The 21085-nt window shown below is 34.7% G+C and overlaps 1 protein-coding gene across 17 annotated transcripts in view; it reads left to right on the top strand.

The window, feature by feature from the left end:
- Positions 1 to 21085, top strand: part of PCDH15 (protocadherin related 15) — a 712410-nt gene that overhangs the window by 334830 nt on the left and 356495 nt on the right. The gene's annotated exons all lie outside the window — the stretch shown is intronic.

Below are 21085 nucleotides of genomic sequence, written 5' to 3'. Positions count from 1 at the left end.
ACAAGTCAACAGTATACTCTCTTGTCTCTTAGAGTCCTGAAATATTATTGGAGATTTTGCTTGGCTGTTTGGAGGTGGGAGCTAATGAATCCTGAATTCAAATATTCAATATTTATTAGTTAAAGATGTATTTTAAAGAAACAAAAAGTTAAGGCATGAGTACATATTTTCTACACTCAATTCTGCATTTGTTTTTTACAATTCTGATAAATCTTAACTCGCTGTCAGCCTGGAATTCATACCTTAGACCTGCCTGGATGATAAATATACATACCTAAGAATAAAACTTATAAGGCTAACAGATATCCTGCTTAAGCTAAAATATCAATTTCTCCCTTAAAAGTAAAAAAAAAAAAGAAAAAAATGAATTCTCTTTTAGAGCAGTCAAATTCCTAGGAGTGAACTATTTGATTAATGTCTTTGCTGTTCCTCTGGAAAGCATTCAGCCTTCTGGGTTAGTAACATGGCTGATGATGTCAGAATTTGTTGCAAGGTATTTGAATTTTTTTCTCAAACATTTGAGAACTGTGGTTTGGGGGTCCTCTCTGCATACGAAATTTTTTAAAAGAATAGAACAGAAATCCCTTCTCCTAAGTGTAAATTACACTGCATTCCAGTCACTTCAAAGAATTCTTATCCTATATTTTACCAATTACTTTATCCAATGTTTTACCTGCTAGCTTTACTAACAGTAGCTCTTAAATGGTTGAAAATCACTTTTGTGTCTGTTGGCATAAATGTTTACTGGTCTAGTTGGCTTGTATGAAAAAAATAAGCTGGAAAAAAAAGAATAAATGTTATGTGCATTGAGTGAAGAAAATAATATAAATTTTCAGCTAAATGGAGTAATTTTGCAGACAAAAAAGCTAATGTAGAGATTGTCTAGACAAACATTCATAGGTTACCTAAAGTTATATGTCATGATATTATTTTTGTTGAATATCAGTGAGAAACCTTAATGATGTGAACATTGAACTTTTCTTTGAAAGGCTTAATTGAAATCATGACAAAAAATATTTTTAGTATTAATTTATTTTTGAGTTAATTTGTGTAGCTGGTGTACCAGTGAGATCCCAAGAGAAGGGGAATACTGATATAATAAGACTAAAATCAATGAACCAGTACTTGATGTACTGAGAGAAGTAAATAAAGACAGAGGTTACTGCTTGAGAAGCAAAGTGTATTGACTTTATAAAGGATCTTTGAGTATCCCTTCCTCTCTGCTCCAGATTACAGACTAAGCATCTCTCTCATTCCTAGACAGTTTCATGTTAGAGACAAAGTCATGCTCCAGATTTGGGGTAAATGACAATAATGACTAATGGTTATAAGATTGTTCAGTTTGTCATGAACTGTGCTAAATTCTACAAAAATACTAACTTAAATCCTTGTGGATAATTACCACTATTATGGTTTTTTATAGATGAGATCTCTGGGGTACAGAGTTTAAGTAACTTAACCTTATAGCTAATAAGTAAAAAGTGTTTTCTTTTAAAATCATGTATCTTAAATTAAATGGTATGCTATAAATTCCAGAATGATCAAACTGGAATGCTTCGTCATCATTTTTAAACATATCAACCCATTCTTTAACATTCGGTGAAACAAAGAGAATTTTAGTTTTACAGATTTAAATATTTATGGCAAGTATTTATTTGTTAAGCATTATATTTTTATTGCCATGTAGAAAAAAATTAAATATGTTTACTTGCAAAATTAGGCAATTGTTCTGATTATCAGTCACTGCATAACACATCACCAAAACTTAGTGGCTTCAAATTACAATCTTTAAATTTGTTCATAAAACTGCACTTTTGGCAGACTTGAGGGAACACCTCATCCCTACTCTACACAGCATCAGCTAGGGCACGTTGACTAAGGGCTGGGGGGCACTTTGACTAAGGGCTGGGTACCACTTTCCAAATGGTAAACTTAGCAAGTTGATTCTGGCTGTTGGTTCCAGCTTAGTGAGGGCTGTGAGCTGGAGACTTCATTTCTACTCCATGTAGGTCTTTCCTGGGCTATTTGGGCTTCCTCACATCAAAGCGTTGGGTTCTAAAAGCAAGATTTCCCAAAGAATTGGACAGAACTTTTATGAACTAGCCTTGTAATTTTCAGTGTCACTTCAGCTATAGTCATACCTCTGCCAGATTCAAGGAGTAGAAGTATATACCATCTCCTGAAGGGAGGAGTGTAGGAGTCACATTGTACGAAGAACATAAGGGGAAGGAAATTTTATTGTGGCCATCATAGGAAAACAAAATCAGCTGTAGTAGTGGCATCAGGTTTCCATGTGCTCTTTTACATGCCATTTCAGATCCCCTCTGGATCACTAGGGTTAAGAAGTGTAGCTAGTTTTTAAGATTCACATTCAAATTGCTGTGTTTATGGGTCTTTTTTAAATTTTTCTTTTCTTTTTTTCTATTTTCCTTTGCTATTTCCATACTTTGCTAAAATTTCTGGAAATTTCAATAAATAAGATCTTGTATTCAGAGCAAGAGAACTAGCCATTTATGTCAGCTAAACAGGGTATGATGACTCTAATTACATACTTGCTGATCCTTTCCTGACTAATTTTTCAAATTTTGAGAGCTTTGACACCTGCTCACCTTCTGGGTTGATGTGAAATTTTCCACCAATTACCTCAGTGATATTCTTGACTTGAGATACCATCCTTAGTTCTACCACAATGCATGCAGAATTTATCAGCTCAGAAAATCTTTAAAAGGTAGTCTAGTACAGTGTTTAACCCATGAACCAAGATATAATAAAAATAATATAATATAAATCTGATATAAATCTGGTATCTCAGGGGCACTAAAGCAATTTGTAGCCCTGTGCTAATTATTGTGTATTTATTAATTTGGTAAATAGCCACTGGACCCTAGTATATGTTGAACTGTATGTTAATAGAGGAGACTTGTCAACCTGGATGAGATAAAATTCTTCTGATATATTGTGTAAATTTATTCTCACTTTCTGACTCTCTTAAAGTTGTTATGCCTATCTAGTTGAAGATTTCTAGTATTATAGAAAACTTCTGTAGAATTTGGAGAGTATAGGGTCCATGGTTCTATTTTCTCGATTTCCTATTAAAGGCAAAGACAGTAAATACTTATGTATTTTTTTCAGTGTTGAACAGTTGCATACTGTTTGGCTAGTTGGATTTACTGCTGAGTAAATTGTCCCTGGTTAGAAACACCATAGTATTAATATGATAATATTGACATATTAGCTATGCATTTACTATATATATATTTTCCTATATTTATTGTGCCATGCAGTTTTCAGTATTTTGGCATTAGTTGCTTACCAGACATGGCCATCTAGTAGCTAGAATCCATGCTCTAATGAATTCTTCCCCAGCCCTGTTTAAAGCCTTGGGTTAGTTCCCAAGACTATCTTGCCACAAATGCCCCCACTATAATCTTTGTCATAAAGAACTCTAGTTTTCAGGTAGCTATCAAAGAGAGTTCGTCTGCTTTATTTATGCTGCTCTCTCCTTCCAGGGAAACTTTCTCAATTATTACAAGGGTGGTGATGATTTCCAGTGATGCATGACATTTATAATTTCCTCTTGGCTCATACTCATTAAATGTGTTACAATCTGGGAACTCTCTCCTCTCTTGTCTTTTATGAAACTACTGGTTCTTCTCCTCCCCTTGATGGCCCTGTGTTTCTCCTCTTAAATCTTTGATGGCCTTTTATTATTTCTTTTTTCTTTGGTAAAGGGTATCCCCGTTCTTGGATTGATTGATTGATTGATTGATTCTTATTCTTATTCTTAAATCTTAGGGATTTTCCAGACTTCTATCTTTTGAAGCTTTTTTTTTTTCCTTTTCACTATATTTTTCACCAAGATTCATCAAACCTACATAATGTGTTCCTTTTTCACCAAATAAGGATGATCTGTATGTTGTAGAAGTGTTTTCTGACCTGAAATCTCTCCTGACTTCCAAGCTTACAATTCTCAATTTTTCTAGGTAGTTTTCTTATACTCCCCACAGACACCTCATTATCCTTTCTAATATATTCTGATGCATCCATGTCCACTCTCATGTTACCTTTGTTACCTTTGGGGTCTTGGTTGATTTGGACCTAGATTTCAATGACCCCCGCCATCTCAAACTCAGTCAATCTCCAAAGACATTCTCTGCATTATCTATGAAATGTTACTCAAATATGTTTGATGCCTATTTTACTGCCCAAATACCTGCTTAGAGATATACCCTCAACTCTGGACCCCTAGAATTGGAATACAATTCTGATCTGATCTTTCACTGTCAAAGTTTCAGTATTTCCCATCATATACCAAATAAGTTTCAAAACTCTGAGCATATCACTTAGAGTAATTTTATATCTGACCATTTTTCAGTCTCATCTCTTTTAACTTGCATAAAGCAACTTCTCTAGAAACAGAGCTTTGCATATGTACCTGGCCTTCTCTGAGAATTACCCTCCCTTTTCTCTACTTTGTTTCATATATTAAGCTTATGGTTTTTATTCAAGCTTCATCTTGGTAATATGAAATGATAGGCCCTTAAAATTAAGTTTTTCTATGTTATCTGCATGAATTTCTACTATAAGCACTGAACTCCCTGTTGTATTGCAGTCATTTACCCATTTCTCTTTCACTAGACTATTAGTTCTTTAATTTCCTGCTTGTCATTATGTCTTAATGTATAACCCATTCGCTTCATGTAGTAAATGTTCAGAAACTATTGAATTGTATTAAATTGAATTGAATTAAAATTTCAAGAAATACATATTGTACACTGAGATACTACATATAAATATGAATAAGCATGGCTCATGCCTTCTCACTCACAATGAGAGTTTATTTATCATAAACATGCATATGTAAAGAATATATATGTATAATTATTTATTATAAGTATGTATTATCCAAATATTAGCCATGATATATATATATATGTATATGTATATGTGTATACATATATATAAAACATTTTAACACACTTTTAGTGTTTTCCAATTAGAATTGCAAGGACTACCATACGTGGCATCTAGTCAAGAATAACCTTCAAATAGGAGTCTAATAGGTAGTCTGGATAAAGTATGCATATTTCCCAATTACCATAGAGAGTCCCAGTTTATAATTGTTGTCCCAGCACATTGTTTGCAATGCCTCCTTCTCCTTTCAATAATGTTTCAAATATTAAATTATATCCTTCTTTAGTCGTTAGGCCAATTATTTTCAAAATGTGTCCTGCGGAGCTCTTTTTGGGCCAGCAAAGTGATAAATAAGAAGGAAACAACTGGCAACTCTCAAACTGCCTATAACCTTTTAGTGAGAAGACTGTCAAAGTAGGTTGAAGGGAAAAATGATAAATAATATATCTAGAGTCAATATATTACATTTTCTACCAATTTTTTTCCTGCCACAAACAGTCACACCTACAGGCCATCAGCAGCAAATGATCACAGAAACTTCAGAATTAAGTTGGGGAAACAAAAGCTAAACACCAAACAAACAAACAAAAACTGGAATTCAGCAAATATTGCCTACAATGTGAAATTGTATTACAGTAATTCTGAAACGAGTATGTGAAATTATCAGAGAAAAGGAATCATTCATTTTTTTTCCCCTTGGTCAAACTTTATGTTGAATAGACTCAACTATATTATATCTCCATTTATAGACAATGTGAAAATAATTTTAATTGTGGAACAATTAAAGGATAAGAAATAATCGGAGGAATTGAGTTTATTAACATTAAAGGGACAAAGTCACAATTCTTCTCAGTAATAAGACAGAAGTCTAACTTTTCTTGTTGAAGAGTTTGTTTAAAATATTATTTTAAATTAGCATTGGAGGTATGTTTTCCTATGAAACACAGATAAAGAGAAAAGACACAAGGTCATTTGACTTGGACTCGATGTTGATAACTTCATAAACATTTATTCTTGAACTCTCTGATGGCTTACTAAATTATGTAGGAACATTTTGCAAAGGTGTTTCTTATCACAATATAAGGGAGTTTGTAAGAACTCAGAGTCCAGGCTGAAACCTGTGTGATGTTGGGAATGTTGCTTAATGTCTCTAAACCTCAGTTTAGGTTTGTCATCTGTGAAATGGGGATAATACAGTCTAATATATGGGAATTTTGTGAGTACTGCAAAAGAAGATTCATGAAACACACTTAACTTGTTCCTAGCAAATACTAAGGATTTAATAATATTAGCTATTTCTATTATTATTATCATTTCCTGTGGAATTTCTTCATCTGTCTGGATATTTACTCAGAGACTCATGGGAGGAAGTAGCTAATTCAAATTGGTTGTTAAATATCTAGCTATTTTTAATCAAAATTTCAGCTTTAAAAACTGAGTTGTATATGTTGATAAGCCTAATTTATTCTGATTTTGCTATTCCTAATTAATTCAGTATGACTTTGGTTCTTTAAAAAAATGCAATACCTGGAATTCCCTGGAAGTCCAGTGGTTAGGACTCAGCATTTTCACTGCAAGAGGCACAGGTTCAATCCCTGGTCGGGGAACTAAGATCCCACAAGGCGTTTGGTGCGGTCAAGAAAACAAAAACAAAATAAAACAAAACAAAAAAATGCAATACCTTTATTAAGAAGAACCGTAGGGTCATTTTTAAAAAAATAAACAGATTTAGTATACTCACGGCTTGTGCCAAATTAATTATGCAATATATTATTGCTTTGGGAAGAGGGAGCAGCTGATGCAAAATGTGAGCCAAAAATATATCAATGAATCAAATTTTAAACGTCCACTGGGGAAGTAAGTGTCCTGCTCCCTTTCTCTCTTTTTTTTTGTAAATACAAAAACAATGATTTCAATAAAGTTTTTCAAATTGTCCCACAAAACCTCCAGTTCTACAGAGGCACCTCTGGGGCTTCTACTTCAGTTAAAGTTAGAACTTCTGCTTTGTATAATATTTAAAATTCTGCTTTTTTCCCACTTGCTAATTTAGAAAATTTTTTGTTATTTACTTTAATTTAAAAAAAAGATTAGCTTCTAATTGTAAATTATACAGAAAAAAATTTTTAATTATGCACATTAAAAATTGGAAACCTTCAATCCTCAGAGCCCAATCTCCAGGAGAACCATCAGATCTTAATTTGATGCATATCTTTCCAAATATCTGGATCCTGGGGAGCCTGAACCAAGATGGCGGAGTAGAAGGACGTGCTCTCACTCCCTCTTGTGAGAACACCAGAATCACAACTAGCTGCTGGACAATCATCGACAGGAGGACACTGGAACTCACCAAAAAAGATACCCCACATCCAAAGACAAAGGAGAAGCCACAATGAGACAGTAGGAGGGGTGCAATCACAGCAAAATCAAATCCCATAACTGCTGGGTGGGTGACTCACAGACTGGAGAACATTTATACCGCAGAAGTCCACCCACTGGAGTGAAGGTTCTGAGCCCCACGTCAGGCTTCCCAACCTGGGCGTCCGGCAACAGGAGGAGGAATTCCTAGAGAATCAGACTTTGAAGGCTATTGGGATTTGATTGCAGGATTTCGACAGGACTGGGGGAAACAGAGACTCCACTCCTGGAGGGCACACACAAAGTAGTCTGCGCATCGAGACCCAGGGGAAGAAGTGAACCCAGGGGAGACTGAACCAGACCTGCCTGCTAGTGTTGGAGGGTCTCCTGCAGAGGCGGGGGGTGGCTGTGGCTCACCGTGGGGACAAGAACACTGGCAGCAGAAGTTCTGGGAAGTACTCCTTGGCGTGAGCCCTCCCAGAGTCCGCCATTAGCACCACCAAAGAGCCCAGGTAGGCTCCAGTGTTGGGTTGCCTCAGGCCAAACAAACAACAGGGAGGGAACCCAGCCCCACCCATCAGCAGTCAAGCAGATTAAAGTTTTACTGAGCTCTGCCCCCCAGAGCAACAGCCAGCTCTAGCCACCACCAGTCCCTCCCATCAGGAAACTTACACAAGCCTCTTAGATAGCCTCATCCACCAGAGGGCAGACAGCAGAGGCAAGAAGAACTACAATCCTGCAGCCTGTGGAACAAAAACCACATTCACAGAAAGATAGACAAGATGAAAAGGCAGAGGGCTATGTACCAGATGAAGGAACAAGATAAAACCCCAGAAAAACAACTAAATGAAGTGGAGATAGGCAACCTTCCAGAAAAAGAATTCAGAATAATGATAGTGAAGATAATCCAGGACCTCGGAAAAACAATGGAGGCAGAGATCAAGAAGATGCAAGAAATGTTTAACAAAGACCTGGAAGAATTAAAGAACAAAGAAAACCCTATGGGATTTTGATTCATATGTCCAGGATGAGGCCTAATAATTTGTATTTTTTTTCTTTAACACAGGAATTTTCAAAAATATACAAAAATAGTAAGAAGAGTGTCATGAACTCCCACGAACTCATTACTCAGTTATAAATTCGTGAGCATTCTCTTGGTTCAACTATATCTCCTCTCACCATTCTCTCCCACATTATTTGAAGCACATCTCAGATATCACATCATTTTATCTAAATATGTTAATAGGTATATCTTGAAATGATAGGTCATACCACAATACCATAAAAGAAATTAAAGTTAGGAATTTGTATTTTTTTATTTTTAAATTTTTTAATGCCATTTAAGGTTTATTTTCCATTTACAGTTATTACAAAACATTGACTATTTTCCCCGTGTTGTACAATACAACCTTGAGCCTATCTTGCACCCAGTAGTTTATAGCGCCCACTCCTCTATCCCTGTATTGTCCCCCCCAACCACTAGTTTGTTCTTTGTATCTGTGAGTCTGCTTCTTTCTTGTTCTAGTCACTATTTTGTTGTATTTTTTTTAGATTCCACATATAAGTGGTATCATACAATATTTGTCTTTTTCTGTCTGACTTATTTCACTTAGCATAATACCCTCTAAGTCCACCCATATTGCTACAAATGGCAATATTCTGTTCTTTATGGCTGAGTAGTATTCCATTGTATCCACATACACATCTTCTTTATCCATTCATCTGTTGATGGACACCTAGGTTGCTTCCATATCTTAGCAATTGTAAATAATGCTACTATGAACATAGGGGTGCATGTATTTTTCAAATTAGTGTTTTTGTTTTTTTCAGATATAAACCCAGGAGTGGAATTTCTGGGTCGTATGGTAGTTCTGTTTTTAGTTTTATGAGAAACTTCCATATTGTTAGTGGCTGCACCTATTTACATTCCCACCAACAGTGTATGAGGGTTCCCTTTTCTCCACATCCTTGCCAACATTTGTTATTTGTGTTCTTTTTGATGATAGCTGTTCTGACAGGTGTGAGGTGATATCTCAGTGTGGTTTTGATTTGCATTCCCCTGATGATTAGCAAGCATCTTTTCATGTGCCTTTTGCCCATCTGCATGCCCTCTTTGGAAAAATGTCTATTCAGTTCTGCCCATTTTTTTGGCTTGTTTTTGTTTTTGATATTGAATTGTATGAGCTGTTTATATATGTTGGATATTAATTCCTTATCGGTCATATCATTTGCAAATATTCTTTCCCATTCTATAGATTGTCTCTTTGTTTTGTCAATAGTTTCCTTCACAGTGCAAAAGCTTTTAAGTTTAATTAGGTACCATTTGTTTATTTTGCTTTAATAGTCTTTACTTTAGGGGATGGATCCCAAAAAATATTGTTGTGATTTACGTCAAAGAGTGTCCTGCCTATGTTTTCTTCTAGCAGTTTTAAAGTATCCAGTCTTACATTTAGGTCTTTAATCCATTTTGAGTTTATTTTTGTATATGGTGTTAGAGAATGTTCTAAATTCATACTTTTACATGTAACTGTCTAGTTTTCCCAGCACCATTTATTGAAGAGACTGTCTTTTCCCATTGTATATTCATGCCTCCTTTGTCGTAGATTAATTGACCATAAGTTTATTTATTTCTGAGTTATTTAAGACTATGTGGTTTAACACCTTTGCAAAACTGAATTATACTCTATTTTGGCTGACATGGGAATATGTTATTGCTTTTATTACCTTGACAACAGAATATTTTTGATGAGTTACTAGATAATTTATTTTTTTAACACCCACAATATTACTTTGAATTAAGGGACTGATAGTTACCTGCAATTACATAATGTTATGTGTTGGCATGGGCAAGAGTTACAGTTTTATTATAGAACACCATCTTTCCAGATTTATTAGTTTCTTTTATAGATAGTGGTACTAAAATTATCCTTCCTGGTGTACAGTTATCTTGGCACTTGTTATAGCTAACTATGATTTTAAAATACTACACTGAAGAATATTATAAAATAAATTGTAAAACAAAAGGTCAGCTTTTCCTAGAGGCAGATTCTGCTCCCATTGTGCACCCCGAATACATTTAGTTATGAATTAATGTTGTTACTGATGACATGGAGTTCATTCTTAGAGAATGCTTCAAAGATAATTTTACTTTAAAAGAGTGTTTTAAATGTTCAAGAAAGGATATTCATAGAATCAATGTTTATGTTTTCATTTAGTTAAGTTTTGCAAAAAATAGAGAGCATAAATTAAGTTTTGGAAGCAAAGAGAATCATTGCCTTATTCATAAACTGTTTCTATCTTACTTTCATATATTTTTAGTCACAATTCGAGAATTTTTATCTTTTTAAAAACAAACTTTAACAAATTGATTTATTTATTTATTTTAAGAAAGACCTTTTTTTTTTAAATTTAATTTAATTTTTTTTTTTACAGCAGGTTCTTATTAGTTATTTATTTTATATATATTAGTGTATATATGTCAATCCCAATCTCCCAATTCATCCCACCACCACACCCCACCCCTCTTTCCTCCCTTGGTGTCCATATGTTTCTTCTCTACATCCTTTTCTCTATTTCTGCCTTGCAAACCAGTTCATCTATACCACTTTTCTAGATTCCACATTTATGCGTTAATATACGATATTTGTTTTTCTCTTTCTTGCTTACTTCACTCTGTATGACAGTCTCTAGGTCCATCCACGTTTCTACAAATGACCCAGTTTCGTTCCTTTTTATGGCTGAGTAATATTCCATTGTATATATGTACCACAACTTCTTTATCCATTCGTCTGTCAACGGGCACTTAGGTTGCTTTCATGACCTAGCTATTGTAAATAGTGCTGCAATGAGCATTGGGGTGCATGTATCTTTTTGAATTATGGTTTTCTCTGGGTATATGCTCAGTAGTGGGATTTCTGGGTCATATGGTAATTCTCTTTTTAGTTTTTTAAGGAACCTCCATACTGTTCTCCATAGTGGCTGTATCAATTTACATTCCCACTAACAGTGCAAGAGGGTTCCCCTTTTTACACACCCTCTCCAGCATTTGTTGTTTGTAGATTTTCTGATGATGCCCATTCTAATTGGTATGAGGTGATACCTCATTGTAGTTTTGATTTGCATTTCTCTAATAATTAGTGATGTTGACCAGCTTTTGATGTGCCTCTTGGCCATCTGTATGTCTTCCTTGGAGAAATGTCTATTTAGGTCTTCTGCACGTTTTTTGATTGGGTTGTTTGTTTTTTTTAACACTGAGCTGCATGAGCTGCTTATATATTTTGGAGTTTAATCCTTTGTCCGTTGATTCATTTGCAAATATTTTCTCCCATTCTGAGGATTGTCTTTTCGTCTTGTTTATAGTTTCCTTTGCTTTGCAAAAGCTTTTAAGTTTCATTAGGTCCCATTTGTTTATTTTTATTTCCATTACTCTAAGAGGTGGGTCAAAAAAGATATTGCTGTGACTTATATCAAAGAGTGTTCTTCCTATGTTTTCCACTAAGAGTTTTATAGTGTCCAGTCTTAGATTTAGGTCTTTAATCCAATTGGAGTGTATTTTTGTGTATGGTGTTAGGGAGTGTTCTAATTTCATTCTTTTACATGTAGCTGTCCAGTTTGCCCAGCACCGCTGATTGAAGAGGCTGTCTGTAGGTGCGTGGGTTTATCTCTGGGTTTCTCTCCTGTTCGACTGATCTATATTTCTGTTTTTGTGCCAGTACCATATTGTCTTGATTACTGTAGCTTTATAGTATAGTCTGAAGTCAGGGAGTCTGATTCCTCCAGCTCCATTTTTTCCCTCAATATTGTTTTGGCTATTTGTCTTTTGTGTTCCATACAAATTTTAAGATTTTTTGTTTTAGTTTTGTAAAAAATGCCATTGGTAATTTGATAGGGATTGCATTGAGTCTGCAGATTGCTTTGGGTAGTATAGTCATTTTCACAATATTGATTCTTCCAGTCCAAGAACATGATATATCTCTCCATCTGTTTGTGTCATCTTTGGTTTCTTTCATCAGTGTCTTATAGTTTTCTGATTACAGGTCCTTTACCTCCTTAGGTAGGTTTATTCCCAGGTATTTTATTGTTTTTGTTGCAGTGGTGAATGGGATTGTTTCCTTAATTTCTCTTTCTGATCTTTCATGGTTAGTGTATAGGAATGCAAGAGATTTCTGTGCATTAATTTTGCATCCTGCAACTTTACCAAATTCATTGATTAGCTCTAGTAGTTTCCTGGTAGCCTCTTTAGGATTATCTATGTATAGCATCATGTCATCCGCAAACAGTGACAGTTTTACTTCTTTTCCAAATTGTATTTCTTTTCTTTTTCCTCTCTGATTTCCGTGGCTAGGACTTCCAAAACTATGTTGAATAATAGTGGTGAGAGTGGACATGCTTGTCTTGTTCCTGATCTTAGAGGAAATGCTTTCAGTTTTTCACCATTGAGAATGATGTTTGCTGTGGGTTTGTCTTATATGGCCTTTATTATGTTGAGGTAGGTCCCCTCTGTGTTCGCTTTCTGGAGAGTTTTTATCATAAGTGGGTGTTAAATCTTGTCAAAAGCTTCTTCCGCATCTATAAAGATGATCATATGGTTTTTATTCTTCACTTTGTTAATATGGTATATCACATTGATTTCTGTATATTGAAGAATCCTTGCATCCCTTGGGTAAATCCTACTTGATCAGGGTGTATGATCCTTTTAATATGTTGTTGGATTCTGTTTGCTAGTATTTTGTTGAGGATTTTTGCATTTATATTCATCAGTGATATTGGTCTGTAATTTTCTTTTTTTGTAGTGTCTTTGTCTGGTTTTGTTATTAGGGTGATGGTGGCCACGGAGAATGAGTTTGGGAGTGTTCCTTCCTCTACAATTTTTTGGAAGAGTTTTGAGAAGGTTGGGTGTTAGCTCTTCTCCAAATGTTTGATAGAATTCACCTGTGAAGCCATCTGGTCCTGGACTTTTGTTTGTTGGAAGATTGTTAATCACAGTTTCAATTTCATTACTTGTGATTGGTCCATTCGTATTTTCTATTTCTTCCTGGTTCAGTCATGGAAGGTTATACCTTTCTAAGAATTTGTCCATTTCTTCCAGGTTGTCCATTTTATTGGCATAGAGGTGATTGTAGTAGTCTGTTAGGATGCTTTGTATTTCTGTGGTGTCCCTTGTAACTTCTCCTTTTTTATTTCTAATTTTATTGATTTGAGTCCTCTCCCTCTTTTTCTTGATGAGTCTGGCTAAAGTTTTATCGATTTTGTTTATCTTCTCAAAGAACCAGCTTTTAGTTTTATTGATCTTTGCTATTGTTTTCTTTGTTTCTTTTTTTTTTTTTTTTTTTTACTTTGCAGTGAAAATTGATTTGTATATTTTTTGCCTCTGAGTCCTTGTGGGATTTTTTTTTTTATTCAAACAGAAAGTCACAAAAATTATAATCATCCTCATCAGTTCACTCAGTCCCATGTAATTAAGTTTTTTTTTCATCTTGATCTTTTGTTAGCACTTTTATGAATTCATTAGTTTTCCATTAGAATTCTGAAAATGCTTATTCATTCAGTTCAGCAGTATAGTCAGTTACCAGAAACCTGTACTTGTCAGAGTCTTTTCCATGAATTCCTTGAAGATGAAACCCTTTTATAGGAACATTTTTGCAAAAGCATCAGAGTACACCCAGAACTGTCTGTAAATGACAAAAGACTTAAAAATGACCACAGTTAAAGATTTGATGAAAGTTCATAATAATGCAATTGAAAAGGAAATTTAGTTATTTCTGAGATAAACATTTTAAAGTAATAACTAGAATTATGACTTATAACATAATACCAGAACAGTTTTCTTTGTTTCTATTTCATTTATTTCTGCTCTGATCTTTGTGGTTTCTTTCCTTCTACTAACTTTGGGTTTTGTTTGTTCTTCTTTCTCTAATTGCTTTAGTTGTAAGGTTAGGTTGTTTATTTGAGATTTTTCTTGTTTCTTGAGGTAGGATTGTATTGCTATAAACTTCCCTCTTAGAACTGCTTTTGCTGCATCCGTAGGTTTTGGATCATTGTGTTTTCATTGTCATTTGTCTCTAGGTATTTTTTGATTTCCTCTTTGTTTTCTTCAGTGATCTCTTGGTTATTTAGTAATGTATTGTTTAGCTTCCATGTGTTTTTTTTTTTTACTTTTTTTTCCCCCTGTAATTGATTTCTAATCTCATAGTGTTGTGGTCTGAAAAGATGCTTGATATGATTTCAATTTTCTTAAATTTACTGAGGCTTGATTTGTGACGTAAGATGTGATCTATCCTGGAGAATGTTCCATGTGCACTTGAGAAGAAAGTGTAATCTGCTCTTTTTGGTTGGAATGTCCTATAAATATCAATTAAATCTGTCTGGTATATTGTGCCATTTAAAGCTTGTGTTTCCTTATTAATTTTCTGTCTGGATGATCTTTCCATTGGTGTAAATGAGGTGTTAAAGTCCCACACTATTATTGTGTTACTATTAATTTCCTCTTTTAAAGCTGTTAGGATTTGCCTTAGGTATTGAGGGGCTCCTATGTTGGGTGCATATTTATTTATAATTGTTATATCTTTTTCTTGGATTGATCCCTTGATCATTATGTAGTGTCCCTCCTTGTCTCTTATAACATTCTTTATTTTAAAGTCTATTTTATCTGATGTGAGTATTGCTACTCCAGCTTTCTTTTGATTTCTATTTGCATGTAATATCTTTTTCCATCCCTTCACTTTCAGTCTGTATGTGTCCCTAGGCCTGAAGTGGGTCTCCTGTAGACAGCATATAGATGGGTCTTGCTTTTGTATCCATTCAGCAAGCCTGTGTCTTTTGGTTGGAACATTTAATCCATTTAAATTTATAGTAATTATTGATATGTATGTTCCTATTACCATTTTCTTAACTGTTTGGGTTTTGTTTGTGTAGGTCCTTTTCTTCTCTTGTGTTTCCTGCCTAGAGAAGTTCCTTTAGCATTTGTTGCAGAGCTGGTTTGGTGGTGCTGAATTCTCTTAGTTTTTGCTTGTCTGTAAATCTTTTGATTTCTCTGTCGAATCTGAATGAGACCCTTGCTGGGTAGAGTAATCTTGGTTGTAGTTTCTAGCTTTCATCACTTTAAATATATCGTGCCACTCCCTTCTAGCTTGTAGAGTTTCTGCTAAGAAATCAGCTGTTAACTTTATGGGAGTTCCCTTGTATGTTGTTTGTCGTTTTTCCCTTGTTGCTTTTAATTATTTTTCTTTGTCTTTAATTTTTGTCAGTTTGATTACTATGTATCTCACCATGTTTCTCCTTGGGTTTAGCCTGCCTGGGACTCTATGGGCCTCCTGGACTTGCGTGCCTATTTCCTTTCCCATGTTAGGGAAGTTTTCCACTATAATCTCTTCAAATATATTCTCGGGTCCTTTCTCTCTCTTCTCCTTCTCGGACCCCTATAAATGTGAATGTTGGTGCATTTAATGTTCTCCCAGAGGTCTCTTAGGCTGTCTTCATTTCTTTTTATTCTTTTTTCTTTATCCTGTTCCAGAGCAGTGAATTCCACCATTCTTTCTTCCAGGTCACTTATCCGTTCTTCTGCCTCAGTTATTCTGCTATTGATTCCTTATAGTGTATTTTTCATTTCAGTTATTGTATTGTTCATCTCTGTTTTTTTTTTTTTCTTTAATTTTTCTAGGTGCTTGTTCTTTAAATCTTCTCGTTCTTTGTTAAACATTTCTTGCATCTTCTCGATCTTTGCCTCCATTCTTTTTCCGAGGTCTTGGATCATCTTCACTATCATTATTCTGAATTATTTTTCTGGAGGGTTGCCTATCTCCACTTCATTTAATTGTTTTTCTGCGGCTTTATCTTGTTCCCTCATCTGGTACATAGTCCTCTGCCTTTTCATATTGTCTTTCTGTGAATGTGTTTTTCGTTCCACAGGCTGCAGGATTGTAGTTCTTCTTGCTTCTGCACTAGGTGGCACCAGTGAGCCTCTCCCCTTCCCCATTGTGGAGTCTGGAGCAGTGGTGGATTTCAGTTCACCTTTTTTTCCTTTGTGTTTCATCTAATTTCACTTGCTCGTAGGATACTGCATGCAGAGGCCTCACACCTGGCATTTCAGACCAGAGTTCTCAGGGCCCAGGTGGTGTTTTTTAATTGTGGGTGTTTCTGGAATTTTTGTTGTCTTACTTTTCACGCTGTGGAAAATATGAAATTAGATGTTATAGCCAATTTCTTTAAGAAGATTACATACCTCTTGTTAATATAAAAAATTTAGACCTTACTCCACAACCTGGGAGCAATTCATTTAAGTAGGCTGAGAATTCCTCTACCCAGTTGAAGAGAAGTCTGTGCTCCTTCATATAATGAACTATAAGTCAAGTTTTGGGAAACTTGACATAACAGCAAGGTAAAAATCTGCATGAGGCATCCAGTAATTTATAAACACATATTTTTAAAGTTAGAAAACCAACCACTCTTGTTTTAGGCAAAGGCATTTTTAAAACTTTTTAATATTTCACTTAACTTTTGGGGTCATATTAAGATTCAGTTAGGCAAACATTGTGTTTTTATAGACAAAGCATTTATTATACTTGCTATGATTACTTTTATATTTGCTATATCTATAGGCCAGCAAAAATTGAGAAACAGGAAAATTACTTAATCTAAGAAGCCGAATGCAGGACCCCCTTCCAGCAGGAGCATCTACAAAACAGACAATGACAATTCCTTGAGGGAGATAAGGGAATGAACAATAGAGCTGAGTACTATATAAAATGCAAATATATAGGAAGTTGAAAAGAAATGTAAGAAAAGAAGAAAGAAACCATATGTATGAAGGTAATATATAACTTCAAAGCAGAGACGGGCTTGGAGGTACAGACAAGAGTTGGAAAGGATGAAGGCATTATCATAGACCACTCATCCCACCATTTAGCAGTAAAAGAAAGAAGTTTGAAAATCAAGGTGAAGATTGACATCATGGGTCAGAAATAAGGGTTTGGTGATGACAGTAGAGATAAAGGAGAGAAGGATATGTGGAACAGAGACTTGATAACTATCTTAAGATGCCTGGTCATGGTTAAAGGCATAGCTTAGAAAAGGTCTTTTATTTCAGTGAGCTGCTGTAGGAGTAAAAAAAAGCTAGAAACATTGCTAATTAATTTCTAACAAAATTTTTTATCCACATGAATAGACAATCAATTCATTCCTGAAATGCAAACATATTTAGAAGAAAGTCAAATAGAGAGTTATACTAAATCCTGTGACCATGTGGTGACCTTGATTTTATTATTTTGAATTTTGAATGGCTATAATCTGCAAAGTTCCTTATCACAATTAAAAGGTATGGGAATGGGAACTTTGAACACATTTTTAATGTAAATGTGTAACAGGTGATGTGATGGCTTAATGACAACAGTGATCATGCATTAATATCATTGTAATGACATACTTCTTTCAGCCATGTGAAAACAAGTTTTGATGAGCTAATAATTTCTAGAAAAATCTCAAAATACCATTGAAAGCTTAATACCCTATATTCCCCCCCTTTTGATAAATTACATGTCTACTATATGCAGTTACCTGATAAATGTTTTAAATAAATGTCACTGTAAACAAGTGAAGCATAAAAAGTTTAAAATTATAAAGATGTTAGTTCTAGGTGATTAATTTTTATATATCTGAGACTGCTCTAAGAAGGGCAGTGATAATTAAAAGAAACTACTGCTAATTATAATGGGAAATTAAGTGAGATTTGAGAAGGCAATCAGTATCACATCCTGTTTAAGAAATGTGTGTTTTATCTGGAAATACTTATTAGGAATGAGAGCTATCTTCATGCTGTACCATATTGGGACAGGAAATAAATAGAATGTTAATTTAAAATAGTAAAATAATTTTCTTTTTATTTAAAACTGATAATATTCAATACCCTTCTCCACTATAGAGCCCTCCCACAACTAGAACCATTTTTTTTGAAGTTGTGAGTTTCCAAAGTTATTTAATTATGAATGTCACACAAAACTATATATTCTGTGCTTTATTGGGAGAGATGAAATATAATTTAAAATAAATATTTTAGAACATATTTAGAGGGCTTCCCTGGTGGTGCAGTGGTTAAGAATCTGCCTGCCAATGCAGGGGACATGGGTTCGAGCCCTGGTCTGGGAAGATCCCACATGCCGTGGAGCAACTAAGCCCGTGCACCACAACTACTGAGCCTGCACTCTAGAGCCTGTGAGCCACAACTACTGAGCCCATGTGCCACAACTACTGAAGCCCACATGCCTAGAGTCCGTGCTCCACAGCAAGAGAAGCCACCACAATGAGAAGCCCGCTCAAGGAAGAGTAGCCCCCGCTTGCCACAGCTAGAAAAAAGCCTGCACACAGCAACGAAGACCCAACACAGCAAAAAATAAATAAATAAATTTATTTAAAAAAAACAAAAAACATATTTAGATGTTGGAATCATCTTCATATCAATATACTTAATTTTGTCATACAAACAAGGAATGATTCTACCAACAGAATATGCTGCTATATTATGGAATTTAAAGTTGAAATCATAAGTGTTTGTTTATAAAAAGCTGCCCAACTTAGCATGCCTGGCTATTTTTAACATTCATTTATTTGTATTATTTATACTTATTATAATTATTGAATTGATGTCTAATCAGTATTTTATATTAATGTTAATTTGTTATTTTTGTTTATTTTGCCATCCATTAATACTCATTAGCAGAGAGAGGATAGGGATATATTTAAACAGTAGGACTTAGAAGCAAGTTCAAAACTGTGTCTTACTGTATTATATTCCTGGAGATATAACAGGTGAATGCAGAAAACTATGAATGAGGTATGTTGAAATGGGTCTCAAACTAAAAAGAATTTAGTGAAAATTTTTGAAGTAGGAAAGAGATCTTGTAGCATTCTAAGCAAATAGAATAATATGAGAAAAGGTACATAGATGGAAATTAATTCATTCTAAGATGCATGCAGTCAGCAAGTTACCACCCTCCTCTGAACATACATATATATGACATATATATTCTGACATTCTTGCCCAAAATATAGTGCTATAGTTGATAAAAATGATCTCAACTCTCTTTCATCCCAGTATCTCTTCAGAGGTCCACAGGCTGATGATGTCTCAGTTGTGCTTCTTAGTCAAGTTATGTTACTCCATCTTACTTTTTTTCCTGCACTTTCAGGACCATGATCTCTAGGGCTGCTAATTTATCATCAAATTGGTAGTGAGATATGAGGAGAGATGAGCTAATTTACCCCTTTCTATACCCTAAACTTGGTGGAGGTTCTTTAAATACTCACCATTAGTACAAGTCCATCAAGAGTAAAATTTTTATAAGATGTTATTAAGGGTCCGTGGATAGTGAAAGAGAATGACAACAAATGAAAGAAATTTACAGTATTAAGGACTATGGCAGGGTTCACTGACTAGACAATTGCTAAAAATTATGTTAGAGATCAGAGCAATTAACACAGATCAAGGATAAGTTGAGTCCCACTTTCTAAAATGATATTTTAAATAATGTAATCATAATAGAACCAATATTGTAGGGTTGTTATAGGGATCAAATGAGTTAGATAAAACATTTAAATCAAAGACACACATAACAAATTATATATAGGTATTAGCTTGTACTATTATTTTATCTTTATCATCTTAGTATCCTATCATCTGTATGCTAACAATGTCCACATACATGTTTTCAATTTGAACCTCTCCTGAACCCCAGACCTATATATCCAGGCCTCTATTTGATATCCCCAGTTAGATGAACATCTCAAATTAAATGTCTACAGTTTTCTTCATCTCATATTATAGATATTCCATCTTTCCCATTCTTCAAGCCATAAACTGATGCTATCTTGGGTTCCTGTATATTCCTCACACTCCGCAATCCTTTGTGAAATCTGGTTAACTCTTCCTCCAACATTTACCCATCTAAACCACTGTTACCTAGATCTAAGCCACTATCCTCATCTGTAATATTTCCATAGCCTTGTATATTCAATAGCTTCTTTATTTTCAAATAGCCACCAATGTGATCCTTTAAAAGCATAATTCAACACAGTTCAAATTTTTCAATGATTTTCCATCTCATTAGAGAAAATCCTGTTTGAAAAATGACTAGTGTTTTGCCCCCTTCCTCTCTGACTTCATGGTCCCTCATAGAATCTTGTCAAATAACTTTAACAATAACAAAGAGAGATTACTATGTTTCTATTTTACAACGTCTTTCCCTTGATAGAGTTGCCAGGTAAAATATGAGACTCTCATTGGAATTTGAATTTCAGATAAACAACATTTTTTTTCCTTTAGTATAAGTATGTACAAATTATTTAATATAATATTGCATGGAGCACGCATGAAAACATTATTTATTGTTTATCTGAAATTAAAATTTAACTAGGTGCCCTGAATTTTTATTTGCCAATTCTGGCAATCCTACTCCTGGAATTACAAGTTTATTAGGGACGTTATTTGCCTTCCATATTCTTGTAGGTGAAAGTCCTATCAAATATTTTGATACCACAGAACGTGAATCATACTTCCAGCCTCAATAACTGTTGCTTTGACACTCATCAAACGACCATGAAGGCCATGCCACATATTTTAGGACTTGTGGTAGGAATTTTAGTATTGGTCAGGATATGCTAGGTTATATACCATGGTGATGAAACCTCTTAAATCTCAGTGGCTTAAAACAATTCAACCTTGTTTTTAGTCATGCTGTTGTCCACTGCCAGGTCAGGTAGAGAGTATTTCTCTATGTTTTACCCCCTGTGTTATCTGGGGCCCAGGAGGAGAGAGACATCTCTCTAT

The sequence above is a fragment of the Eubalaena glacialis genome, chromosome 1 (assembly GCF_028564815.1).
Source record: "Eubalaena glacialis isolate mEubGla1 chromosome 1, mEubGla1.1.hap2.+ XY, whole genome shotgun sequence".
Classification (NCBI taxonomy): domain Eukaryota; kingdom Metazoa; phylum Chordata; class Mammalia; order Artiodactyla; family Balaenidae; genus Eubalaena; species Eubalaena glacialis.
Note: the sequence above shows the minus strand (reverse complement) of the source record. Positions and strands in the feature narration are given on the sequence as shown.